Genomic DNA, 27,911 nt, shown 5'->3' with positions numbered 1-27,911 from the left:
GTAGCCAGTGCAATGAGGAATTGAACTTTTCATTTCATTTAATAAACTATGTAAATAGTCACATGTGGTCAGTGGTTGCCATATTGAACACTACAGGTAGATACTGGGCTGGGGGCAGATCTGAGGGAGGGTTTGAGTAGCTGGAGGACACTGGGGATAGGGGCTTGGGGCTATTTACTTGCCATTTTGAGTAGTTTGCTATTTTAATAGCCAACAATAACTTGGTGCTGAATACCAGACCTACAGTGTAGTATGAGAGAGGTCCATCCACATGTGTTAGGAAAACTGACCTTACATGAAGCAGGATTCTTTCCTCTGCATCTTTTCAGGATTCTACCTGGCTGATGCACACAATCTCTATGCGGGGCTATATTTGATCAGAACAGTATTTCTGAAGACCATAGTTTGGGAACCCCTGACATATGACAATGCCCCCTTCAGATAAGCCCAAGACAGGAATGTCTGAGGATGGAAGGTCTGGATATGTGCTTTCCCTGTCTCCCTCTTCAGGGTCTGGCCATGGGGCATAAATACTACCCAGCAGTAGATAGGCTGGCCAAGAGAAGCCAGCCTGCATCACCAACATCGTCTTGGGAATGGAATCATGGCAGTACTATGTTGCGCAGGAAACAAAAACCCTATGGACACATCCACATTCTCAGTCCCAGAAACCATATGGACTGTGACTTCACTCACTAGGTGCAGCCCTCTGGAAGAGTGTGGGCCCTTGAAAAGGGAAGATTGAGTGAGAAAATGATGAGAAAACTACAAAATGGGCAGAAGTCAGTCTGACACATTGAATCTCTGTCAAGCTCGGGAAGTATTGGTCCCTGAATATTCTATATGTGGATGCCTGACAGGCCCTGCTTGTCAGAAGCTCCCCTTGGGCTGAGTGCGATGGCTCACGCCTGTTGTCTTGACACTTTGGGAGGACAAGGTGGGTGGATTGTCTGAGTTCAGGAGTTTGAGACAAGGCTTGGCAGCATGGTAAAACCCCATCTCTACTAAAATACAAAAAAACTAACCAGGTGTGGTGGTGCACACCTGTAATTCCAGCTACTAGGGAGGCTGAGGCAGAAGAATCGCTTCAACCCAGGAGGGAGGTTGCGGTGAGTCAAGACTGTGTCACTGCGCTCCAGCCTGGGCAGGAGAGTGAGACTCTGTCTCAAAAAAAAAAAAAAAAAAAAAAAAAGAGAAGCTCCACTTGGTTTTCTCAAGAATAGCTTCACCTGGTAACAGAGGGATAGACAGGATGGTCTTTTCCAGCTCCTTCAGGGATCAGCCCCTTTTAAGAAGATTTGGATTGAGGTGGCTAGCCTCCTGTGGCTTCCATCTGGGGTCTCCTAGTGGGTGATGGCAGGTGGTGGTGTGGAGCAAGGTAGAGTGGACTGATGGGAGGAACGAGCCACCACCCAGAACAAGCAGTGGCTCTGACTTCTCTTTCTCCTGTCCTTCAATCTAATCCCTGATGGAAGGTAGGCAGTGGGTATGTGAAGTCTTAGGCAGCTGTGGAAATCTCTCAAGTTCTAAAAGCAAAGTCCATTGCTTGTAAATTACCAAAACGTGAGAGGAATTATGTCCATCAGCTTCCAATCTCCACAACCAAGATGGAGTCCTGAACTTCCCTATCCCCTCCGATCCCAGGAGTCCTAAATGGTTGGTAGCAACTCCTTGGAATGTCCAGGGAGGAACCGCAAAACTTTCCCCAGCCTGGAGTAGTGTGGGATAGAGCCAAACCTTTCAGGATGGAGAGCTGTCTATGACATCCTACAAAGACCTCAGCCTTTTCCTAGGAAAAGAAACTAAATAAGGTCTGATAGCTCGCCTAAAGATGATAGCAGCTGACACTACCAAGTCATTAACCAAACACTGCCTGAAACAGAGCAGTATCAGGAAGATCTGAGCCAAGTTTGTGCTTAATAAACAGATCATTCTAAGGACCCGACAATGCTTCTTGGGTCATTCTCAAGAGTTTCAGTGTAAGCACTAATGGTGGAAGTTCTAGGTTGAGGGAGCTAGGAGGTTGCTGAAAGATCTGTTTTGTTGGGGTTGTGATGATACCATTGTCATCAAGGATCACTTTCCACTGGGGTAAACTGACAAAGTGGGGCTCAGCCACACAGCTAGATTTCCTATGTTGGGCCAAGTTTACAGACATTCAAGGGCATTTGTGGTTAGTTGGGTTTCCTTGCCTTAACTCCAAAGGTGCCACTTTCATTGGGCTGGTTTATTCATTCAGCTCACTTGGCAACAGAAAGAAAGCTAGAAGCTAATATGCAAACCACCCCTTCTTGGTGTATCAGCTTTCAACATCTTTCACTGCACTGTATGCCGGGTGTTGTGACCATTACAACTCCGAAGGTAAGAGCTTTCTCTGATTTTTCTGGAAGTCTCCAGTGGGGCCTGCCAAAAGAGGGAATTGAAATCCTGGGGCATCCTTGGGAGGTGGAGTTCTTTTCTCTAGGAGTGATACCTCCTGGTTGGTGGGGCTGGGAAGCAACCAGGTTGTCATTCTCTGGCACTATTTGGTCTTTCACACTGTGCACAGATCCAAAAATCTGCCCAAGTATAACTTGGAGGGAAAAGGGGGTAGAGATGTCCTCCAGGCATCACCCAGGGCTAATACAGTGACCCTACAGGAAGCTTTCGTCTTTGTCAGATGTAATGCTATTCCTTAACATGGGCACAACTAGTCCTCTAATTCATTAGAACTCAGCACTAACCTTTCCCCAGTTCTGCCAGCTGTTACAGAGGAAGGAGGCCTGGGATGGGAGAAGGGCTGAGGTAGTGCCCTCTTTTTCCAGGGGTGAAAGTACTTGGAAGGGTAGAGCTTGGTTTTGTCATCTGGAGCTCCCTTGTGGAGCCAAGTCTAAGGCAGCAGAAGGGTACAGCTGGCTGGCCACTTGGTTTTCCTAGCTCCAGGCAGCTCTCAAGACACCCATTTATGCTGGTTTTCTGAGGGTGAGGAGTTACAGAAGCCTACCTCTGCTGGCTCAGTGGTAAGACACAGGCCTGCAGAGTCTGTACTGAGTGAAACTTCAACTGGGGAGATACTGGAGGCTATGGAGCAAGGACATGGTGACTGAATGAAAGAGGAGAGGCAGACATCCAGCCCTCCATTCCTCACCAGGGAGATGATAATGAGCAGAATTGGAAAAGACCTTAAAGTCTGGCTGGATAACGGCAACACAGGCCTGGAGTGCTCACTTTGTGCTGGGTGCTATGCCGAGCACCCCATGTGCACCCTGGGACTGGCACCCTACCATGGCCCTTGTTCACAGACCAGGAAACTAACTCTCACCACCTAATCAGTATGGAGCCTTGGTTCCAACACATACCTGTGCCCAGAATCCAGGCTGGCTCCACATCAGGCTGCCTGAGAGAAAAAAACTGAGGCCTGCACAAGAAGCTGGGGAGAACTAGCAAGGGCCAGGGCCCCAGCGTCTTAAGCCAAGCAAGCACTTGTGGACACTGAGGGAAGGCGGCAAAAGCTGCAGCTGCTGTGCTGCCCTTGCCTTCAGCTCCCCTCCCTTCCCCCCAGCACACACACCCTCCGACACCCCAGGCAACATGGCTCTGCTGCTATAGGCTCCAGGGCCCCAACGGGGTAGGGTTTGGCTTGGTCCTCCAGGGAAGCGATGCCCCACCTATGTCTTGGAGGCCACCTGCAGTTTCGAAGGGTGGGGCCCCAGGGGGTTGGGACACAGAAAGGATTGTAACTTGACCTCAGTGCAGGGGGCAGCTTGGTCACACCAGCCTGTTTGGAGCAAACAGGGGACTCTGGCCTGCGAGGCCTTATCTCAGCTCCCAGGATCAAAGAGGACTTTTCAGCCATGTTTCTATCTGAGCAAGACAACCCAGTTTCCCATTCCCCTGCTTTAAACCAGACCCTCTGTTGGGTCCTGGGGTTCCTCAGAGGTCTGGACTCTGGGTGGCTGACTGTGAGACTCAGGACCACTCAATGACACATCCTCACTCCCAGCCACCAGGCTGGGGTCAGATCCTGTGGCTCTGGTGGGCCTAATTCCTGGTTTCTTGATCCCTGAGAACACCTGGCACCTCTTGCGGCTGGTCAGTTGCTGTCCTACATCAGGCAGGCACTGGGATTCACCTGCAGGCTTCCTTTTGGGAAAGTCCTCCCCTGCCCTCCTGTGCCAGCCCAGAGGGGCAGCCTGGGTGAGGCCCTTGCATCCATTTCAGGCCAAATGACTTGGATTGGCTGGGTCCCCTCCTGTTTCTACCCTCCTTCTTTCCTTCAAAGCAACAGTGTTGTGGGGGTGTCCAGTTCTGCTACCACCTCGCCCTCATACTGTCAATCTGGAATTTGTCCAGAATTGGGGCCCAAGTAGTGAATTCTTACACAGAAAAAACAAAACAAAACAAAACAAAACACCCACACAACTCAGCTACACCTTTGCTCAGAGAGTCTGAGGGATATACCCAGGATCTCAGATCAGGAGGGAGGCCCCAGGGGAGGCATGGTGGGGATTGGCAACCATCATGTGCTTCTCTGGTTTCTTGAAGAAAGCTGATTTTGTGGAACAAGGGAGGCATATGGACATGGAGTTGGTGTATGGGGATGTGGGTTTGAGAGAGAAGGAACCATTAGGCCAGAATTACAAGAAGCCCTGTCATGTCGGCCATACCAGGGCACTGGTAGGGACTGGGGTGGACTGGGGTGGTGGCTGATGACCTGATTGTGGGGGCAGAGGAGGGCTGTTTCTGCCGGGGACCCAGGGCTACCCTCCAAGTGCTCCTGCTTGGCTTATTGGGATGGGGAGAGGAGCTGGAGTTGGATGGGTCACAGCCTGGTATTCCCGTATGGGGTGGGGGGGTGGGTGGGGCAGGGCAGAAAGGAGGACCTGAAGGGGTGTTGAACTTTCCGAGACTTGGAACAGCCTGGTGAGTGTTCATCACCACTCTTCTGTCATAGATGGCCAGCAGCCAGAGTTGTGGGCCTAGGAGACCATCTACCCCCAAGCTTGTGCCTCAGGTCACTGAAGAGGACCCCATTTCTAATCTCTGGCCATCCTAAGACATGTGCAATGGAGCCCTGGGGCCCTCCCTTCTCTGAACTGTGACGGCCCTCACAGGCAAAGCCTCACCATCTAGGGCCTGTCCCTTTCTGTGTGCCAGTCCCCATGGGGTCTGCAGGGTACCCAGTCTCGCCAACCAGATTGTAAGCTCCCCAGGGGCAAGCAGTTCATCTCTTCCATATTCTCACAGTGCTCAGCCATGACTGGCACTTCAGAGCATCTCCTGTTGATCAGCAGAGATGTAGTTAGCATCTCTCTATAGTAGCATTTTCTGAGTCCCTCCCTGGGGGAACCAGGCTAGACTCTGGGGTCCAGGGGAGCAAACAGGCTGAGAGGCAGAAAGGGAACAGAGGAGTAACCAACCCTGCCCCTGCAGTAGAGCCCTGGGCAGAACAGGCCACCACCAACCAGCAGCCAAGGTCAAAGGCCCCAGAACAAGAGCCAGAGTGTGCACAACATGCAGCATGACTGCTCGTCACCTTCAGCAGGACTGAAGATAGAAGGCTGAGTCATTAACAACTTTCTTTTATTAAAAATATACATAAGTAAAAGGAACATGGTTTAATTGTACAAAGAGTAAGAAATACAGATGAGTAAATAAAACCACATATTAAAGCCACCTGCCATATACCACCCAGAAGTAACCAGGCTGTTGAATTTTTAGAGACTGGGTGCAAATACATTTTTTCACTGCCTTATGCATATATCTGGGAGCTCTGCCATATGCAGACACAGATGCGGTGTCCACAGGCAATGCCTCTGCTGGGAATGCTGCAAGCAGGAGTCTATACTTTCCTGGTACTGGCTTGGGGCCTTTCCTTAGCGCACAGGTCTCTCTAGCATCAAGGCGTCCAAAGGGCCAGCTGCGCAGGCTGCAGAGGTGATCTAGAGTAGATTAGGAGGTGCAAAAGGGCTTGGAGATAGGCTGACCAACTGTCCCAGTCTGCTTAGGACTGAGGAGCTTCCAAGGATTTGGGACTTTCAGTGCTAGAGCTGGGAAAGTCCCAGGCAAACCAGGGCCAGTTGGTCACCCTCCTGAGGGCCAAAGGCTTTGTCCAGGCTTTCCTGCTCTGTGCTCCCCATTGGCCCTCCTGCTGGGGTTCTGGATTCCCCATGCCCACTCCAAGCAGCCCAGGGACAGAGGTGTGGCTGAGGCCCTGCCTCCCCTGGAAGCCCCCAACGTTGCTGCCTGAGGCCTAGGGAAGGACAGGGGAAAGGGAATAAATGAAGGGAGACAGTCATCAACCAAGAAAAGGGCCAAGTGAACTATGGCTGTTAAGTGCAGCTAGGGATGCACAGGTGGAAGGGCTCCACCACTTGGCTGGCCACTTCTCCAGTCCTGGAACTGAGTGTGTGGTCCTCAGGGGCCCTGGACCCCGAGAAGTGCAGGGTGTCTGGATGAGAAGGCCTCAGCTCCCGGGGCTCCCACAGCCCTGGTGCCTCAGGCCTTACCTTCCCTTTCCTCCATCTGCACACCCCCTGGCACTTCCTGCCCCGCTCCTCTCTATCTAAGACTTGGAGCAGAGGATGAAGGAAGAGGAGTCCAGGACAGACTGAGCTGAAAGAGGAGCAGGCGGGTGGGAGGGGACCAGGGCAGAAAGGACCTCTCTGATAGTGGCGGGAACACCCTGACTGTGGTCTGGCCCAGCCTGCTGTCTATGCCTGAGGATGGGGACCCTTGGAAAACTCAGAAGAGAGGCTGGGTGTGGAAGGCAGAATGTTGGTCCACAGTGGAATAAAGATGTCCATGTCCTAATGCATGAACCTATGAATATGTCGCTACATGACAAAGAGGAATTAAAGCTGCAGATAGAATTAAGATTGCTAATCAGCTCACTTTCAAATAGAGGTTACCCTGGGTTATTGGTGTGGGTCCAGTGTAATCACAAGGGTGTTTTTTTGTTTTGTTTTGTTTTGTTTTAATTTTGAGACAAAGTCTCACTCTGTCGCCCTTCCTGGAGTGCACAGTGCGATCTCAGATCACTGCCACCTCTGCATCCCAGGTTCAAGCAATTCTCCTACCTCAGCCTCCCAAATAGCTGGGACTACAGGCATGCGTCACCATGCCCAGCTAATTTTTGGATTTTTGGTAGAAATGGGGTTTCACTGTGTTGGCCAGGATGGTCTTGATCTCCTGACCTCGTGATCCGCCCCCTTGGCCTCCTGAAGTGCTGGGATTACAAGTGTAAGCCACTGTGCCTGGCCTACAAAATATTTTAAGATAAATGAAAATGAAAATACAATGTGATTCTCCTGGCTCAGCCTCCCAAGCTGCTGGGACTACAGGTGTAGGTCACCACACCCAGCTAATTTTTTATTTTTAGTAGAGGCGGGGTTTCACTGTGTTGACCAGGCTGGTCTTGAATTCCTGACCTCAGGTGATCCACCCACCCTGGACTCCTATAATGCTGGGATTACAGGCATGAACCGCCATGCCCAGCCTAATCACAAGGGTTCTTAAATGAAGAAGAAGGAGGCAGAAGGGTCAGAACCAGAGCGATTGCATCATGTGAAAGACCTGACCAGCAGTGCTGACTTTGAAAGTGGAGGAAGGGGCCCGCAGGCCAAGGAATGCAGGCAGCCTCTAAAAGCTGGAAAGTGGAAAGAAGGAAAGCAATTCTCTAATAGAGGCCCCAGGAAGGAATGCAGCTGTGCTGACACCTTCCGTTTAGCCCAGTGAGACCCGTTTTGGACTTCTGACTACAGAACTATAAGAAAATTGGGGCCAGGTGCAGAGGCTCACACTTGGAATCCTAGCACTTTGGGAGGCTGAGGCAGGCAGATTGCTTGAGCCCAGGAGTTCAAGACAAGCTGAGGCAACACAGTAAGATCCTGTCTCTATAAAATATACAAAAAACTAGCCAGTGTGGTGGCACGTGCCTTTAGTACTGACAACTTGGGAGGCTGAGGTAGGAGGATGGTCTGAGCCCGGGAGGCAGAGATTGCAGTGAGTCAAGTTTGCACCACTGTACTCTAGCCTGAGTGACAGAGTAAGACCCCATCTCAAAAAAAAAAAGTGTTGTTTTAAGCCCCTAAGTTTATGATAATTTGTTAGAGCAGCAATAGGAAACTGATCCACTGGGAAACCATCTTAGAGATGCAGCCGCCCAAAATTCCTGTGCATGGGTTAGACTCAGCACCACAAGGCTCTCCAGCCTCTCTGTGAAAGACTCCATTCCCACTGGGAAAAGCTCAGACTCTAGAGGCCTGGGCAGGGAATGGGCCTCCATGGCATGGGGAGGTCAAGAAGGATGCCCCCCAGGACAGTGCCTCTGCTGCAGGAAGCAGCTACTCTTCTGAACCCCCTCCCTACACCTCAGTGAGCTGAGGTGATGGCTCTGAGTGGTCCTAGAGGGGCTTCCCTGAGGTCAGGCCACCTAGCAGCTAGTAAGAGGCTACAGAGCTTGGCTTAAGACTGCCAGGGTAGTTGCATGTCCCCTCCACACATCCATAATTCTCATAACACTCTCAGTCCTTGGCGTTACTAAGGGCACTAAGTTTAGCTCTGGAAAAGCACTTTGGGAGGCTGAGACGGGTGGATCACCTGAAGTCAGGATTTCGAGACTAACCTGACCGACATGGAGAAACCATGTCTCTACCAAAAATAGAAAATTAGCCGGGCATGGTGGTGCATGCCAGTAATCCCAACTACTCAGGAGGCTGAGGCAGGAGAATCGCTTGAACCCGGGAGGTAGAGTTTGCGGTGAGCCAAGCTTGTGCCATTGCACTCCAGCCTGGGCAACGAGAGTGAAACTTCGTCTTAAAAAAAAAAGAAAAAAGTTACTGGATGCCAGCCAGATCTGCATAAAGTCCCTGCTCTGCCACTTACTAGCTGTGTGGCATCAAATAAGCCACTAGACCTTTTATAGCCTTAGTTTCTTCATCTGTAAAATGGGTATAACATCATTTGTCTTATCTGCCTCACAGGGTGTGTAAGTCTCAGGTGAGATAACACACGAGAAAACGTTGTGCTTCACAGCTTGAGATGCAAACAGTAACAATCACAACCCCACATGCCTTTTGATGGGGTGGGTGATCACAGCATCCTGTGTTAGGGAGGGAAGGGTGAGCACAGACGCTTCAAACTCTGTCTCACCCATAGGCGGGAGGGTGTAGCCTGGCCAGGGAAGAGGAGTCAGCCACTGCCACCACCCTGCAGCTCACACCGGATGTGTGACAGAGCCAATGAGCAGCCCCACAGGATGTCCTCCAACCACTGCAGATGGTGGGGCTTTGCTTTTTTTAAGAAAAAGGTTTTCTAGAGTTTCTTCTATATTAAAAACAGTCCCTCCTTCTCATAAAGCATAATTTTACAGGGAAAAAGGGGGAAGTCAAACTATATGCAACACAATTCAAATCTAATCTAATATATAATGTTTTGTGGAATACAGATGGAGGGAATACATCACAATACTAAAGGTGATTATGGGTGGTGGGATTGCAGGTGATTATACTTTCTTGATATTTCTATAGCTTAAAAATGCTCCATGATGACCTATAATTACTTTTACTTATTTATTTATTTTTTGAGACAGGGTCTCACCCTGTTGCCCAGGCTGGAGTGCAGTGGTGCAATCTCAGCTCACTGCAGCCTTGATCTCACAGGCTCAAGTGATCCTCCCACCTTAGCCTCCTGAGTAGCTGGGACTACAGGTGTGTGCCACCATACCCAGCTAATTTTTTGTAGAGGCAAGATTTCGCCATGTTGTTCACATTGGTCCCGAACTCCTGAGCTCAAGTGATCCTCCTGCCTTGGCCTCCCAAAGTACTGGGATTATAGGCATAAGCCACCTGACTGGGCTATAATTGCTTTTATAATCAGAAAAAATATATATAAATAAGAAAAGTGCCAGGAACTTTCTTTTGTGGAGCCACAAACTGGGCTCAAGGAATCATTTGAGCTGGGCTCTGCAAGGGTGGGAGTCTTGGCCTGGGTCCTGGTCCTTGCTGTGTGACCCCGGAGACTGACTACTTTCCCTCCCTGGCCTTTGCCTGGTAAGACAAGATGCTGCACAAGATGATCCCTAGGATCCTTTGCAGCTTAAGAAGTAAAGTGTTTGCCTTGGTCTTCTCCATGTCAGCTCTGTGCCCAGCTTCCAGCGGCTCCTCTGTGCCTGGAGAGAAGGGCAAGCACTTTATTCCTGCCTTGAGGTTGCTTACCACTTCCCTCACCAGCCTCACTCCTTCCAGACCTGCGCTGGGAGTCCTCCCGGCCCTCACCTGCATCACAGTCTGCACTTCTCAGAGCCCTGCCCTTCCTTGAACAAGCATGGTCAAATCGTGTCAGCCTGCTGGCCTGCAGTGACCCTTGGTTCCCCCTACGTCGTACATAACAATAGCTATAACTTACTGACATTGACTTCAGGTCACTCAGCAAAAGTGCTCTCATTTAAATCTTACGCCACCGGAGGATCCATAGACTAAAATGTGAACAGTATCCCCTGAAGTTGCGGAGTGTGGTGACCCTATTTGATCCTCTTGTGCCACTGATACATATATATATCTCAATATAAAATACTGAGTTTGTTTTTTTTTCCAAGACAGAGTCTTGCTCTGTCACCCAGGCTGGAGTGCAGTAGTGTGATCTTGGCTCACTGCAACCTTCACCTCCCGGGTTCAAGCAATTCTCCTGCCTCAGCCTCCTGAGTTGTTGAGGATTATAGGCTTCTGCCACCACACCTGGCTAACTTTTGCATTTTTAGTAGAGATGGGGTTTCACCATGTTGGCCAGGCTGGTCTCGAACTCCTGACCTCGTGATCTACCCGCCTTGGCTTCCCAAGGTGCTGGGATTACAGGCATGAGCCACTGCACCCAGCCACTGAGGGATATATTATTAACTCAATTTCACTGATAACTGAGGCTCAGAGAGGTCAAGTAACTCGCCCATGGTCACACAGTGGGTCCATGGCAGAGCTGGGAGGTGATCCCTAGTTAGTTCCCTCCAAGTCCAGGATTTTCTCACTCACACAGTGGTGTCTCCCTTAACGATTCTCACATTCCAGCATCTGAGGGCAGGAAGGGTATGTTCTAAGTTGAACACACAGAGAGCACTCAATGACAACTGGTGGTAAAGATGTTAATTATGAGTTCAATTAAGGTTTATCATTCAATCAACAAGTCTTCCTAGTGTGTCTGGGAGCTCTGGGGGCCAGGGACGGGTCTATTCTAGTTCAGCGCCGTATTCTGGCACTTAGCCCATCCTCATTAAATGACATGAATGATTGTCCATTCAAATAACAAAACAATAAATAAATAATACTAGCTAACAGGTATGGAGTGCCTACCACAAGCCAGCCACCTCAGGGAGTTTCCAGTACAGTTGAGGGGAAACATAACACTGTTGACAAGGGCTACAATGTGGAGTTTTACACCAAAACAGTGTCTATGTAAAAAGTGTCTACCAAAGAAAGAAAAATGATTATCAGAAACCCTGATCCTTCCCACAGTGCTGGAGGCCATGCCAGCCACTGTCCCCATTACAACTTGCATATACTGACTGCTGAAGCACATAAACCTGAATTTCCCATCTGCATCCATGGTTCTGCCTGTACAGATCACATTGGATACTACTGTTGCCTCTCCAGACTAGATAACCTCTGCTGAGGGCAAGATGATGAGATGGAAACTGGTCATGTTTAGTTTAGAGAAGAGAAAGGAAAACTGTCTTTAATGCCTGACAGGTTGCTCTTCCCAAGAGGAGTCAGTGGGCAAAAGCCCCAGGCACCCCTGAGGAAGCCTGCTCCAGCTGGCAGGGCTGACTGACGAGCAACCAGTCCCTTCTCTGGAGAAGTGGTGACCCAGTGGACTGCCTCTCCAGCAGGATCCTATAGAGACTTTACTCTGTACAGCGTATGCTCCACACACTTGCTCACTTGACACTTATTTTAACACCTGTCACCCAGACACAAGGTGTGTATCAGTAGAGAATGTCAGTCCCCTGGGAGAGAGAGTCAGGAAAGCCTCCTCCTGAGCCTTGGACTCCTACTTACTGTGCATCCTGTAGGCTCCTGTCTCAGCCTCTGCTGAAGGCCATTTTCTTCCTTGTATTCTGCAGGGACCAGGCATATGGCAGATAATCAACAAATACAGGCCTCCCTCAAGAAGGGCTCCTGGGATAAATGCCCCAGCTGAATCAGTGCTGTACAGGGGCCAGGTGTGGCTGGGTCCCAGGCAGGGTCATTTGCAGGGGTCCCTCTGCCCCTTCAAGTCCTGCCAGACAGGCCTTGGCCATGGTTTCTTCCTGCCCCTGTTCCCCTAACCACAGTTGATCTTCCCTGGCTGTTATGACATGTCAAAGAATGTCCTGCAATCCTAAATTCCATAATGATCTTTATCTTCTGTTTCCTCTGAGGCTCCTCAATCTGCAGTAACAGCTGTGGTTCAGCAAGCAGTGCGACTCTGGAGTGCTGTTCTGAAACAGGGCCGGCGTGGGGCAGAGCTCAGTCTGCTGCCCTGTCCATTCTGTGCTGTTCAGGGCTAGAGAAGATTCATGTGTGTATACTTTTTAAAAACTGTGAAACAATAATTATGCAAAAAAATACACAGAACATATGTTCAGTTTAACAAATAATCATATAGCAAAACTCTATAAAACCACTGCTGGTCTGCAGTGACCTGCTTCCCCCTAAATTGTGCATAACAATAGCTACAACTTATTGACCATGAACTTCAGGTCACACAGCAAGTGTTCTCATTTAATCTTAGGTCACCAGAGGCTATATAGACTAAAATGTGAACAGTGTCCCCTGGAGCTGTGGAGTATAGTGACCCTATTGGATCTTCTCACGCCACTGAGGGATACACTGTTTCCTGTAGAGATGTCCAGCAGAGGCACTGTCCTGGGGGCATCCTTCTTGATGCCCCCATGCCATGGAGGCCCATTCCCTGCCCAGGGCTCTAGAGTCTGAGCTTCTCCAAGAGGGAATGGAGTCTTTTGCAGAGGGACTGTGGAGCCTTGTGACGCTGAATCTAACCATGTGCAGGGATTTTGGGCGGCTGCATCCCCCAGATGGTTTCCCAGTGGATTAGTTTCCTGTTGCTGCTCTAACAAGTTATCATAAGCTTAGGCGGTTAAAAGAACACGAATTTCTTATCGTTCTGTAGGTCAGAAGTCCAAAACAGGTCTCACTGGGCTAAACTGAAGGTGTCAGCAGAGCTGCATTCCTTCCTGGGGCCTCTAGTAGAGAATCCCTTATCTTCCTTCCCTCTTCCAGCTTTTAGAGGCTGCCTGCATTCCTTGGCCTGTGGCCCCTTCCTCCACCTTCAAAGCCTGCACTGGCTGGTCAGGTCTTTCACATATTGCAATCTCTCTGGTTCTGACCCTTCCACCTCCCTCTTCTCCATTTAAGAATGCTTATGATTACATTGGGCCCACCCAATAATCCAGGGTAATCTCCCACATTTAAGAGATAAAACAATGCTAGCACCCCCAAAGCACCCCTGTGTTCCCCTGCTAATCACAACCCCAACCCTCCCTTGTGCATGAGTAAATAGACATTTGTAATAATAATTCTGTGCTTTTTGTAGTGTGACCTCCTCTGCATGTATCCTTAACAATACAGTTCAGTTTTGCCAGCTGTTAGATTTTTGCTAAAAGGAATTATACTGTATGCATTCTTTTGTAGGTTTTACTCATTATGTTGATGAGTCATTCATTATTACAATATTATTATCCAATATGAGAACATTACAGTTGTTGCAAGTCAATGTAGTTCATTTCACTCCAGGAACACTGCACAATTTATTTGTACTCTATACTGTGGATGGTCATTTAGACTCTTCCTGGTGCTATGTGGATATTCTGGTGCACATGGGTAAGAGTGTGGTTAGAGCAGATTCTGAGGAGTGGGACTCTAGGGTTATACGGTGTATATATATATATGTTTTCATCTTTTTAAATTTTTTATATTATTTATTTTTTTAAAGACTAGTCAAGTACAGTAGTGAGAAGGGTGAAAAGAGCAGAACAAGGAGTTCAATCTGTAACTGACTGTGAAGTCAATTGAGATAATTCACTACCTTCACTCGAGCCATGTTTTCATCTTTACCAGATCACTTATATACTTTTTTTTCTTTACTTATATATTTTTAATCCTGAAAATGTTTCTCAGGGAAACAGTAGTATCACACCCCATTGTCTGGGTAGAAGAAATGGGGTATGTCTGCCCTTACAGTGTGACCTTCCCACCTTCTGTCTTCAGAACCCTGTCCCCTCCATCACAGACACCCCTGTGCCCTCTGGAACCCACAGGCTGGCCCCTCAGTAGCCTCCCTACCTTGCAGTTGGGTGGGGGTGGGAGGAGGTCAAGAAAGAGGAAGTGAAAACCAAATACAAGGGCTACAGTGAAGTCCGGTCCACAAACCTCAATGTTTCAGCAGCACACACTGTGGGAGAGGACTGTGCAAGCTGCTTGTGGAGCATGCCTTGGAGGTGCCAAGGCCACTGGTGCAAAGGTGTGCCTCTGAACACACTCACTCCATGCAATGCTCACCCCAACCCTGTGAGGTACGTACTGTCATCCCCATGTCACAGAATGAAGACACTGAGCTGCACGGACATTGAGTGTCTGGCAATACAGTGCAATGGTTAATAGCATGGGATCTGGCCCTGTTTAAATTGGGTTTAAATTCTGACTTCCCCACTTATTAGTGGTGCAGTCACCTGGACCATTACCTGACCTCCCTTGGTGTCAGTTTCTACACCTGTAAAATGGGGCTAATTGTCTCACAGGGTTGTTGAGAGAGGTGAAAGACATAATGTGGAGAAGGAGCTTAGCCAAGCGCCTGGAGCAAGGGAGGACACAGTGGAACTAAAATGAACAGAAATGAAATGAAATGATGACCACTGTAGAGTCCAAGGTTGACAGGGAGGGGTATGGGGGTTGTCCTGGCAAGCTGGCACCAGGCCACCAAGCCCAAGGTGCTGGTCTGGCTCTGCGTGAGGATGGAACACTGGCCAGGTAGACTCTGAAACGTGGGCTCCTGGGCAGTTCTCCCACCGACCTTGTCCACCTTTGTCAGGAGCTCTCTACCTATCTGTGGCTGCTTCCAAGGGCAGTGATTTCTGACAGAGGCAGCTGGACCTCAGCACATGCAGAAGGTTTCAGCTCAGCATCAGTGCTGGCCTTCAGGAGGCCACACTGGCAGGCAGCAGCAGTGGCAGCCAATGGGCAGCAAAGCTTGTTGCTAAGGTCACTGTGAGCCTTATTTGGCGATATGGGGCTGACCCTTCATTCACCTCTGAGAACCCTGGGAAACGCCAACCACAGATGTGAAATATGAACATCTCAAAACCGCAACTGCATTTCCTTTGAGAAAAGATTCAGCTCTCCTCGTCTCCAGCCTGCCTCCCTCCGCTGGATGCCTTTTGTATAGTGGCTCACTACTGCAAGAGACAAGAGCCTAGGTTATAAGAGCCTGCTACAAACTAGTCCTGGACAGGCCTGGACAGGGAGAGGGTAGGGGCTGCCACACAGGCGGCTCCAGGACCCAGCAAGGACCTCCAAGGCTTCCGTTCACACCCAGCAACTGCCAACCCCTGCCCAAGCCTCCCCCTACACAGCCGGAGGGCCTGTTCCTGGCCCCACTTCCTGCAGCCTGGGAAGACGGCTAGCGTGAGGAAGGTACGTGGCACTCGCGGAGGAAGTGGGCCTGCGCTGGGGCTCTCGCCATCTGCACCAGCCACACCGCTTCGGTGCAGTCTGGAGCTCAAACAGTTGGCGGTTTCAGTTTTTTACCTCCCTTTGGTGCATCTTCCAGCTTAACATTAAATAAATAAAACTGTTGCTCCACCCCAGACAAATGTGGGAGGGAAGTTGTGCCTTCAATATTTCCCGAATAATACCCACTGCTTCCTCTCATTCATATAACCCCTTCGGGTCCGGGAGCGCTCACATCTGCCATCTCATTAGATCCTTGCAACCCTGGCAAAGGTAATGACTGAGCTCACACCATGTGTCAGGTACATTAATGAATTCAAAGAATTCACTGTAATTGTTCCCATTTTACAGAAGAGAAAATGAGACAAAGAGAAATTCAGTCATTGGCTCAAGGTCATCACAGAACTGAGATTTTCTCCCAGATGGCTGAGTTCCTAAGTGTGCTCTATTCTCTTCTGCTACATTGCCTCCATGGCACACACACAGGAATGAGTCCCATTCACCGATGAGAAAGCAAGGCTAAGGTGAAAGGGTGGTGTGGGGCCTGAGGTCAGGGTTGCTTCCTCAGTCTACATCTCCCCTCAGAGGATGGTCTACCAACGTCCTTCATCTGCCCTCCTCACTTTAAAAACCACTGTCGTGCCCCCAGCACCAGCTTGCCTCCTCCTGACCCACAGGCTGAAAGTGGCCTTTCCTTTTAGGGGTGGTCCATGGAGCTCAGTGCCCTGCCTATTTGGAAGAGGCTGTGAAGACCATCTTTGTAGGTAAGGGGGGCAAAGCCAGGGCTAGGGAGAGTGTGCCACATGGGACACCTCCCCCTACCACCTCCCCACTGCCTGCACACACTGGGGACAGTCAAAGCATTCCTCAGGCTGGGGGTAGGAGCTGTGGGCAGAAGAGCTGGGGCATCTGTCCACAGAATCCTCCTGTGAAGTTGCTCAGAGGATGGGATGCAGTCCAGACTCTGGCCAGCCCAGTGCACACCCCTCTCCGGAACACTGTCCTTCTCTTGGGCTCTTCAGGCCTGCCCTTACTCATGCACACGTTTTTTGTGTGTACTTCCTGCATGCCAGGCACACCCAGGCACTGGGGACACACAGTGAACAACACAGACCAGAGCCATGCCTCAGAGTTTACTTCCCTGAGGGAGGCAGACATCAGGCAAATAATCACACTGATCTCTGAAAAACACAGCTGCTATGAGAGGGTGCAACTTCAGGGGTCTTAACCTACAAAGGAGTATGTGGGATAAGGGGTTAGGGCAGCTGTTCCCAAGGAAGAGGCATTTCAGGTGAGGAGAGGAATGGAGTTGAGTCGGCAGTGGGGGCCAATTCTCGGTTCTCCCTCATTGCCCTCTTTCCCCACATTCCAGTTGCTCCAGGAAATCTGCCGCTTCCATGAAAGCTTCTTTGCTGGTGTTTTCCAAGCTGCTCCAAAGCGATGCCTTTGCCAGCTGTGGCTTTCAGTGTTTGTGCTTGGGTGACCACAGCCAGTATGAAATGGCCCAGATTAACCGAGAGCCAGGGCCCCTCCTAAAGTACCTCTGAAAAGTTTTTCAGCATAAGCATGACATTAGCTTTTCCTAGAGAGGTAACCCCCCAGGGCTGACAGCAAGCGGGCCAGCTTTAGAGGAAGCGAGTGCAGTGCTGGGGCCCCTCCATGCCAAGCTGCAGACCGGATACCTTCACTGCCTTTACCCAACATGCTCCCTCACTCCCACTCCTGCTTGTTTCTCCCTGGGGGACTCCCCTTGTGGAAAAGAAACCCCAACACTAGAGGGTGCAAGTGAAACTGGAAAACGAAACTGTGATTTCCAGTTTCCTTTTCCAATTTCAATTTAGAAGCAGCTCTGCCAGCTTTCCACTGCCTGTGCCTCAGGGCACCACAGAGGAGCTGAAGGGCAGGAAAAAGTGTTCCAGCCAGCAGGCACTCTGTTCCCTGGGCGCCCTCAGAGGGCGGGCACTGGACTGGTAGAACCCACTGAACAGGGAGTTGTTGCAATGCAGACTCCTGGCTCTCCAGGCTCTGAGGCCATAGGTTTGGGCCCTTTGGTGATTGTGACGCAGCCTATGGACCTCACTATGGCAGTCACGGCCCTAGAAACCATTGGAACAGCCAGAGCACACCTGAGGCACAACCTCATCCCTCTCCAAGCCACTTCCTGCCACAAATGCTAGGGAAGTGCTGCTTCTCTGTGCCGCAGCCCTTGTCTTCCTCCACCTGGTGTTGGAGGCATCTTAGATGCTCTCTGGGACCTGAGGTCTGTAGGAAGCCCAGGTGTGGTCTTCACACAAAGGTCTCTCTTTCCCACACTCCAGGTTTCCCTTTAAGCTGCTAATTGTAACAGGCATTCATAGAACAAGAAAGAGAAATTCTATTAAAGGCCGTTATGTACTTTTGGTCTGTCTTTTGCTCCATTTATTTGCAATTTATAGCCTAATCCAAGAGGATTTAAGGACAATTAAATCTTTCTTTCCCCTCAGTGTGTGTGTGTGTGTGTGTGAGGGCACATGTAAGAGTGTGTGGGGGTTGGGTCTTCCAGTGTACCTTTGCCCTGGTTTGACCTTGCAGGGAGCAGGTGGGCAGGTCTCCAGGCCTGCCAGATGTAGACCTTTCCTAATGTCTACAGCAAATTTGTTCTTTGGTGTTTCTAGTATCAGTTTTTGATCAATCATTAATCAAAGTTGCAATAAAAAGATAATCTTCTCAAGACTGGGCTGTAAAGGTCCTGGCTGCAACCTTTAAAAAAAACCCTTCTGTAGAGGCCTCACAGCCAAGAGAAAAGGGCCATGTGTCTGTGACTGAATTTGGAGGTAAATGAAGGCACTGTCCACCTCTAATTGGTGTGCATGAACATGAACTTCAGCCACCTGAGCGGCCATGGCCTCTTTCTTCACCTCTCCCTGCCAACGGAGCTGGCAAGTGCCCTGGCTCCCAGGCCAAGTGGCAAAACTGGGGAAGGAGGCTGTAGTTGGGCCCAAATGTGGGGGCCTGAGGGCACCTCCACAGGGTGTGACAGCTGCAGCATGCTCTGGGGCCAGGTGTGTGGCAGTGGAGGCAGGACAGCTCCCAGGACCATAGAGCCCCCATACTGGAGGGAGCCACTACTTGGACGACTCAGCTTATTCCTGCTGACTTGCTGCTGTACAGAGCAGAAGGGGTGCCTGAGACAAAGAGGAGACACACTTCTCCCAGGAGAAATAAAGCAAGCAGCTGTTCCTCCCCTGGGCCCAGCAGGGGTCAGAGGCCGTGCGGCCTTCACTCCTTCCCTCTCAGTGGAGAGGGCAGATCTGCTCTTGGGAGCATGAGGGCACAGCTTCCTGACAAGCTGGAGTAGCAGGATCTAACAGCTAGAATCAGCAGAGGAATGTGAGGCCCAGTATCAGGTTCAAGAAGCAATAGGATCAAGGCTGGGGTTGAGGCAGGGAGCGTAAGCCTAGTGCAGCCCAGACCAACAGACTGAGGAGTCCAGAGAGCCAACATGCTCACTTGGCCATCGCTAAGATGTGCGGTGTGTGAGAAGGTGTGAGAGGCACTTGCTTTTGTCTCCAACCCCTTCCAACATATTATTGAGTCACAGGCGCCATGTTTTTAGACACATAAAAGAAATAAGTATTTTCAGAGAAGTGCAACCCTGGAGGTGCAGGGGAGTGAACTCAGCCATGAGAAATTGTTCAAAGCACTGACATCTGGAACATGGATAGACTTGCTCTTGATGGCACCAAGCAGGGAAGCAGCAGAGACAAATGTGAGGGGATCTTTCTTGAAAGTCCAGTGTGGCCTCCGAAGACACATACATACATACACACACAATTTTTTTGAGAGAGAAAACGAGAATGAAAAGATACACACCTAATTTTTTTTTTTGTTGAGATGGAGTCTCACTCTGTCACCCACACTGGAGTGCAGTGGCGTGGTCTCAGCTAACTGCAACCTCCGTCTCCTGGGTTCAAGCAATTCTCTGCCTCAGCCTCCTGAGTAGCTGGGATTAGCGGCACCTGCCACTACACCCAGGTAATTTTTTTTGTATATTTAGTAGAGATGGGTTTCACCATCTTGGCCAGGCTGGTCTTGAACTCCTGACCTCGTGATCCACCTGCCTTGGCCTCCCAAAGTAAGTGTTGGGATTACAGGCGTGAGCCACCGTGCTCAGCCTACACACTGAACTTTTAACAGTTACTGTCTCTACCTGGTGATTGGAAATGATTTTAATTTTTTTCCTCTTGCGCTTATGATATTTTCTAAAATCTCTAAAATACTCCCAAATTACTTTCTTGTTATGGCAAAGTAGACCCAAAATATCTATGTCTATTTTAATCATTTTTAAGTGCACAGTTCCATAGTATGAAGTACATTCTCACTGCTGTACAGCCATCACCACCATCCATCTCCAGAACTTTTTCATCACCCTCAATATCAAGTCAGCATCCACTAAGCAATATCTCTCTGTTTCTCCTCCTTCCAGTCCCTGGCAACCATCCATCTCCTTTCTGTATCTATGAATTTCACTATTCTAGGTACCTCATATAAGTGGGATCATGTGGCATTTGTCCTTCTGTGTCTGGCTTATTTCACTTGGCATAATGTTTTTAAGGTTTATCCATGTTATAACATGTATCAGAATTTCCTTCCTTTTTAAAGCTGAATAATGTTCCATTGTATGCACACACCATATTTTGCTTATCCACTCATCTTGGCTTTGGGTTGTTTCCACCTTTCGGCTATTGTGAATAATACTGCTACAAACACTGGTGTACAAATACCACTTCGAGTCCCTGTTTTCAATTCTTTTGGGTATATTCCTAGAAGTGGAACTGCTGGATCATATGATAATTAAGTTTTTGAGGAACCACCACACTGTTTTCAACAGTGGCTGCATGAGTTTACGTTCCCATCAGCAATGCGCCAGGGTACCTATTTCTTCATATCCTTGCCAACATTTATTTTCAGGTTGTTGTTGTTGTTTTACAATAGCTATCCTAAGAGGTGTGAAGTGGTATCTTTCTTATTATGGTTCTCATTTGCTTTCCCTAATCTAAATTACTTTTTAAAATCCAATCCTATCTGAAACAAACCCTTTGTTCTTTATTTCTCAATAAAATGGACCTTGCTCCCTTTTTACCCTTCTTTGTACTTATTCTCTGCATTTTAAAAAATTGTTGGCAAAATACACATAAATTAAAACTACACCATCTTAACCATTTTCAAGTGTAGAGTTCAGTATTAAGTATATTCACATTGTTTTTCCCTAACCCAAATATAGTTTATAACGGCAAAAAAAACCCAAAAGGCCATCTAAAGAAAAAGAAAGCCATGAACTCTCAGCCCCCAGAGATGTTCACATGCAGACTGGATCAATCTCAGCAGGGACTTTCATTCATCCTCTGAACACCTCTGCTGGGCTGGGCTCTGTGCCAGGCAGGGGGCTCCGAGGTGAGTGTGGCCTGGACTCTGCCCTCAGGGTTCAGCCTCTGTGGGGAGCAGTTACACCCAAGGGTTGCTGTGGGCACAAAAGGGCACCCTGTTGTATGGGTACGGCCATTGGAAGGGGCATAGGTGAGGTGGCATGTGAATTCAGGTGGGAAGGGTGAGCAGACCCCACGTGTACAGAGAAGGGAATTGGCGTGTGGCTGGGCTGTGGCAGCACACCTCACAACTGCCATTACAGGAACATTTGTCTCCTTACTTGATTATAAGCTGCATGAGAGCAGGGTTGGTGGTTTTGTTCACTGCTGCATCGCTGCCATGTCCAGCACAGGTAAGTGTAAAAGAAACTTGCTGAATAAATGAGTGGTTGATGACCAGGAAAAAGGAGACGTCTCTTTCTAGAATCTTGGCTGTGAGAAGCAGACAGCATGGCTGTACTCCATGGAGAAGGCAGGGTGGCGGGAAGTGGAGACAGGAGCATGGCAGGAGCCAGTGGAGAAGGAGAGTCTGAAGACGCCCTGGTTGAGAAAATGGAAGGGTGTAATTGCTGGGGAGAGGCCCCTTTTTTGAAAAAAAGCAGGGTCCACCTTCTGTCAACTGAAGTACTGCCAGCTGCATGGCATGAGATGCATGCAGAAAGGGGAGAGGCTAGGATGCAGGCTCAGTGGAAGGAGACAAGTCTTTTTTTTTTTTTTTTTGAGACAGAGTCTGGCTCTGTCACCAGGCTGGAGTACAGTGGCACGATCTTGGCTCACTGCAACCTCTACCTCCCGGGTTCAAGGGATTCTCCTGCCTTAGCCTCCCAACTAGGTGGGACTACAGGCATGCGCCACCACACTCAGCTAATTTTTAAATTTTATTTTAGAGATGGGGTTTCACCATGTTGGCCAGGATGGTCTCAATCTCTTGACCTCGTGATCTGCCTGCCTCAGCCTCCCAAAGTGTTGAGATTACAGGCGTGAGCCACTGCACCCAGGTGAGTCTTTTTATGAGACTCAGATACCCAATGTGAAAAAGACAGAGATACCAACTGTTGTTAAGAACGGGAAGCACACTGCACGGGGAACTCTCCTACACTGCTGGAGGCATGCTCTTCCTGTTATCATTTCAGGTTCAGACAGCACTCTGGTTGCTGGTTGGTGCAGGCCACCATTTGGGCTGATCAGGGGAACCCCAACATCTGCACTTGGACTATCAGAAATGAGTGCTCTATGCCCAGAGCAATTTCCAAGATGGGCCTGAATCCATGAGTCATGGTATTACACAGCACCCAGGGTTGGCTCAGAGCCTACCAGCCTCCAAAATGTCAACTTTGCTCACATGCCACCTTGTCCCTCATCTCATGCCATGCAGCTGGCAGTACTTCAGTTGACAGAAGGTGGACCCTGCTTTTTTTCAAAAAGCACACTAGACAGGTGCTGATAAGCCAGCCCCTCCCACTGAACTCTGGTTACTGCAGTGAACTCCACCAGGAGGTTCAGCGCCCAATGTGGCTCTGCCTGAGGGGCCTCTGTGCACCCTCAGTCTAGGCACTAGCATCCCAGCCCCCAGCTGGTGGTTTAACTCCAGACTCACTGCGCAGAGCCCCTTACAACCGACATGTGCCAACATGAGCCCACATGGGGCAGCTCAGCATGACGCTTGCACAGCTCAAGATTTAGGGAAGGAAATGCTGACTCCATGTGTGATCTGTATTTTTACTGCTTCTTCTTTCTCAAGTAGGAAGAGGCTATACTGAATTACCAAATGGCACTATATTTGCTGTGGGGGAGCACAGAGGAGCTCTGTCGCAGTCCCTGGGATGATGTCACAGTCCAGAGGTGGGGAGATGAGCTAAGATGATGCAATGAGGATGTAATCAAGGCATAATGTCATTAGAAGCCACAGTGTGTGATTTCATGCCCTGTGTTGCCCAGCTCAGAGAAGTGACGGGTCAAGGAGGGATGGGGTAGCCCCCCGGGACCCTGCTCTAGGATGCATGCATAAGGTCCCACTTGCAAACTCACAGAATTCAAGAGCTAGCCAGGCCTGGACCCATGTAGGAGAGCCCCACTGGCTGATTTCCCATCCGGACAAAGGCCACAGACAGCAGGCCTCCCTTGGCCACACCCAGGTCTCCAGAACACATGCTCCACTGTCCCTAGTCTAACCACAACCCCATATGAGCTGTGTCCCATTCATGTTGGCCTAGAAACTGGGAAGTACCTGGCATGGGGCCCTCCACTTCCTCCCCATGACTGCCTGGAGCTCTGGGGAGACCAGCAAGGGGCCATTTTTGTGGTTAGGAAATGTCTGTGGCAGCTGTGGACACCACAGGCTCTCCCTGGACCCTTCTGAAGCAGAGGTCACATTCCTAAAGATTCTTAACTGCCAGCTCCAATCTCTTGCTTCTTCCTGATAGGCTCATCTTAGTAGGGAGTGGAGATCATCTTTCCTCAGCTCCATGAAGTCCTTTTAGATCCATAATGCTCTAAGTTTAAGGGCAAAGCATGAAGAAAGGGAGCTGCAGATACTAATTTGTGGTTTAGCTCAGTGGTTTTCCATGTTGGCTGTACAGTAGAGTTACCTAAGAAGCTTTTAAAAAATACTCATAGGGCTGGGCACGTTGGCTCTCACCTGTAATCCCAGGACTTTGGGAAGCCGAGGTGGGCGGATCATGAGATCAGGGGAGCAAGATCATTCTGGCCAACATGGTGAAACCCCATCTCTACTGAAAATACAAAAAATTAGCCAGGCGTGGTGGCATGCACCTGTAGTCCCAGCTACTTGGGAGGCTGAGGCAGGAGAATCCCTTGAACCCGGGAGGCGGAGGTTGCAGTGAGCCGAGCTTGTGCCACTGCATTCCAGACTGGGCAACAGAGGGAGACTCTGTCGCAAAAAAAAAAAAAAAACATACTCATGTCCAAACATTCCAACAGGCACTTTGCAAAGAGAAGATCTAAATGGCTAATAAACATATGAAAAGGTGCTCAGCTGTATTAGTCATCAGGGAAAGGCAAATTCAAACCACACTGTGATACCACTACATATCCACTAGAATGGCTAACATGAAAAAGATAGAAAATACCAATGGTTGGCAAAGATGTGAAGCAACCAGAACTCTCATACATTGCTGGAGGGAGTGTAAATTGGTGCAGCCACCTGGGAACATTATATGGCATAAGGTACTAACGGTGAGCATACTCATAGCCATGCTTGCCCAGCAGTGGATATAAATGTGCTCCAAAAATACACACTAGAATGTCATAGTCATAATAGTTCCAAACTAAAAATAGCAACTCGAATATCCAAATATCCATTGAAGTAGAATGGATAGAGAAACTGAGGAATATCCATAGTGTGGGATACTCTATAGCTAGAAGAGTGAATAAACTACAGCTATAAGTAACGACTTGAACGAATCATCTCACAAACATAACAAAAGGATATATACTTCATGATTCCACCCCATTAGAAGCCAGATGGATGTTAGCCTTTGGAGCCAGGTGGTAAATGGAAGGGGTGACAGGGGTTGCTGGTGATGTTCTGTTTCATGACTTGAATGCTGGTTACTTGGGGTAAATTCATTTTGTGAAAATTCACTGAGCTTGACACTTATGGTTCGTGCTTTTTTTTTTTTGCATATATGTCATCCTTTAACAAAACCTTAAAAAATTTTTGAAACCCACATCAATTCAGTCAGACTCTATTGGGTGGGAGCAAGGTCCAGGCATTAGTATTTTTTAACACCCCAGATGATTGTGATGTGCAGCCAGGATTGAAGGTCACTGGTTTAATATCTTGGGAAAAGCAAATCCATTCAAGGCCTCAAAGGGTCCTGACAAAGGCCATTTCCAGCTCAGTGGAGTGAGACTCCAGGGTGGGAAGATGTCCATCTTTTGGATGTGGGCGGGCCTCTTGCACAGGCAGAGGTATTGCAGCATGCTGCTGTAATGTGTATCTTCCTTGGCAATGTCTGTTGAAAGCTGGTTGCGTCAGTTTGTAATGAGGTGTAATGGCAACAAGGTGGGCCCAGTCCAGCTCTAGAGAAGTGGATTGCTGAGCACAGCTTCTACAGGGCCATTTGTAGAGAGGTAGCAGCTGGGCTTCCAGGGGCTGCCACCCAGGGCAGAGGCAGTGCTGAGGCTCTGACAACCTCGGCAGAGTAGGGAGAAGGCCTGACTCAGGGTGTTTATGTTTGTGGGTAGTGACAGTCAGCTCTGGGCTCCAGATGATGCTTACTCCCTGGCCTCTGTGTTCAGATTAGGAACTTGCAACATCTTGCTGAGGACCACATTGGGTTCAGCTCTAAGTGCTGTGGCTGAGAATTTTCCTTCCTCTCTGTGTGGTAAGTGGCAGCTTCCCTAGCAATGGCTGACCTCTAGCATACTCGGGTAAAACTACTGGCAGCTGGGACAGGCCAGGACATGGGGCTCACAGATAGATATTCCACTCACCTGGGCCCTATCAACCCTTCCAGAAATGCATGGACCATGACCTCCTGCTGTGGGAGGGGCAGTGCAGAGATAACTCAATAAGCTTCCCTTGGCCCTCCAGGACCTCCACCATCCACAGTACATGGGGCTGAGCTGCAGGCTGGGTCTTCAGGTAGTGTTCCTGCATGGCGTCTATATAGCAAAAGTGAAAAGGAAGGGGCCTGGGGTGCCCTGTAGCTCTGCTGGGTAGGGACGCTGTGGAGCCTCACTTGGGCTTGCTTGGCTAAAGGGCACAAAGTGGCATAGGCTGCAAGAGGACAAGCTAAGCTGATGAAGGCTATATCACTCAAGGGTAGGCATGTAAAAAAATTCCTACAGGTACAAGAAGCATGAATAAGACAGGTGGGGCATAACAGTGTCTCTCCACTGAAGCTGCAACTCTCTGCTTCACTGGCTTCAGCCTCCTCTCTGTGAAATGGGGGCAATGACTCCCAGGCCTTTTCCTCCTGTCCAGTAGGGCTGAGGGTCCACAGGCCAGAGGGAGGCCTGGGCCCTGGGGAGTCTACTTGTGTGGCCCCTGGCTGGGACCTCAGCCCTCATGTGCCACGTCACCTCCCTTGTCTGTGAAATACCACAACAGCAACTCTTGACAGCCAGTGACACTACCCCTTCCTGTTGTCTTCTTTATGAAGCATTTATGAAATGTTTCCTTTTCATGCTTCAGGAAACAGGTGGCCAGGAGGAGTTCTTGATTTTGTTTTTTTCCCTAGAGATATAAGATAGAAGAGATATATGTGCTTCAAAATACACAAATTAAACAAAAGTGAGGGCTGACTGGGGCCAGGAGAGGGAGGGAGGCAGGAGAATCCAGGGAATGTCCTTGCAAGAGAGTGGTGCAGGGAGCGGGGCTCCAGCTGCTCCTTGCGGGTATCTGGGGTGTGTGAATAATGACTGTGGGCAAGGCCTGGGCCTCCGGGCTTTGATGTGTTTGTCTGTCATCCCCATGGACAGACAAGCACATGACACTTTTGCATCATGAAGCAAAACTGACCTGGAAACATGTAAGTGGGGTGGGTCCCACCTAAGGGACTCCTAATATCAGGTCTGGTAGAATCTAAACATCCAACTTCACCTTCCAGACCCAGATTTGACCCTTTCAGCAGAGATCTGCTATCCAGGAAGCTATTTAGTCCTTTCTCCAAACAATTGATATTTTAAAGCTTGTCATGTAACTTCCTTTTTGTTTTTTGAGACAGAGTTTTGCTCTTGACGCCCAGGCTGGAGTGCAGTGGCGCAATCTCAGCTCACTGCAAACTCCACCTCCCAGGATCAAGCGATTCTCCTGCCTCAGCCTCCTGAGTAGCTGGGATTACCAGCTTGCACCACCACACCGAGCTAATTTTTGTATTTTTAGTAGAGACGAGGTTTCACCATGTTGGTCAGGGTGGTCTTGAACTTCTGACCTCAGGTGATCTACCCACCTCAACCTCCCAAATTGCTGGGATTACAGGTGTGAGCCACCGCACCTGACCCTGTCATGTAATTTTGAGTCATCATAAATTCTCTCTCCTGGCTTCCCTTTATTTACATGCTTATTTTCCTTCTCAAATCACCCCAGTAAGAAGAGAAGTCACTAATCTATTGCCCTCTATTATCTGCATTATAGGTAAAAACATGGGACATGAACAAACAAATAAACAAAAGCCCTTAAGTAACCTAGAGAAGTCACAAAACTCATACCCAGACTCTCGCCTGACAGTATCTCTCAGGCTCTCAGGGCTCACTCAGGGACTATTTATTCTTGTTTTATTTTATTTTTTTAAATGTTGATACCCTCTCCAGTTGAGTATCCTTGGTTTAGATGCAAATCAGAAAAGGTTCCTGTATTGATCACAGTCCCAGCAGGAAACACATGCACTCTCCACTGGTAATAAGAGAGATTGAGGAAGGGACTGTTTCCAAGCGTGAGCAGGATGAAGAGAAACCCGCAAGGAAAAGTGAAGCATCCTGAAGCCAGCAACAGTGACAGCTGTGACCACCAACCCCAGGGAGGAGGCGGGAGGGCCCCTGGAACCCAGAGAGACCTGTAGGAGGTGGCTGCCGGCAGGGGCTGTGATTTTGGGGTGAAAAGCACAGGCACTTTTGACCTGAGGCCTGGAAAGGGAGGGAGCTGGGGGGATAAAGCACCTCCCATTTCCCTCACATCCTCCAACCTCTGGTTGGGAGAAGGCTCTTTGATTGGCCAAACCCAACTGGAAGCAAGGGGACCTGAAGCCTGGCTGATGGAATCCACAAAGGTCAAATCCTGGGAGGTGTGGGAAAGGGCAGAAAATGAACAGGAACAGGGCTGCGTGGGCGGATGGCAAACAAAGAA

The 27,911-nt window shown here is 49.3% G+C and overlaps 1 long non-coding RNA gene across 2 annotated transcripts in view; it reads right to left on the bottom strand.

Moving 5' to 3' along the window:
- Nucleotides 1-5,541: 5,541 nt before the first annotated feature.
- The window catches only part of LOC105712198 (uncharacterized), a 65,603-nt gene continuing 43,233 nt past the window's right edge, over nt 5,542-27,911 (bottom strand). For both annotated transcript variants that reach the window (XR_010338764.1, XR_002477484.2), the window contains one exon: nt 5,542-21,640. This is a non-coding gene — a long non-coding RNA (uncharacterized LOC105712198). The remainder of the gene's footprint in view (nt 21,641-27,911) is intronic.

Source organism: Aotus nancymaae, unplaced genomic scaffold, assembly GCF_030222135.1.
Source record: "Aotus nancymaae isolate 86718 unplaced genomic scaffold, 86718_ANA_hifiasm-v0.15.2.pri h1tg000064l_1, whole genome shotgun sequence".
Taxonomy (NCBI): domain Eukaryota; kingdom Metazoa; phylum Chordata; class Mammalia; order Primates; family Aotidae; genus Aotus; species Aotus nancymaae.
This window is presented reverse-complemented; position numbering and strand designations above follow the sequence as displayed.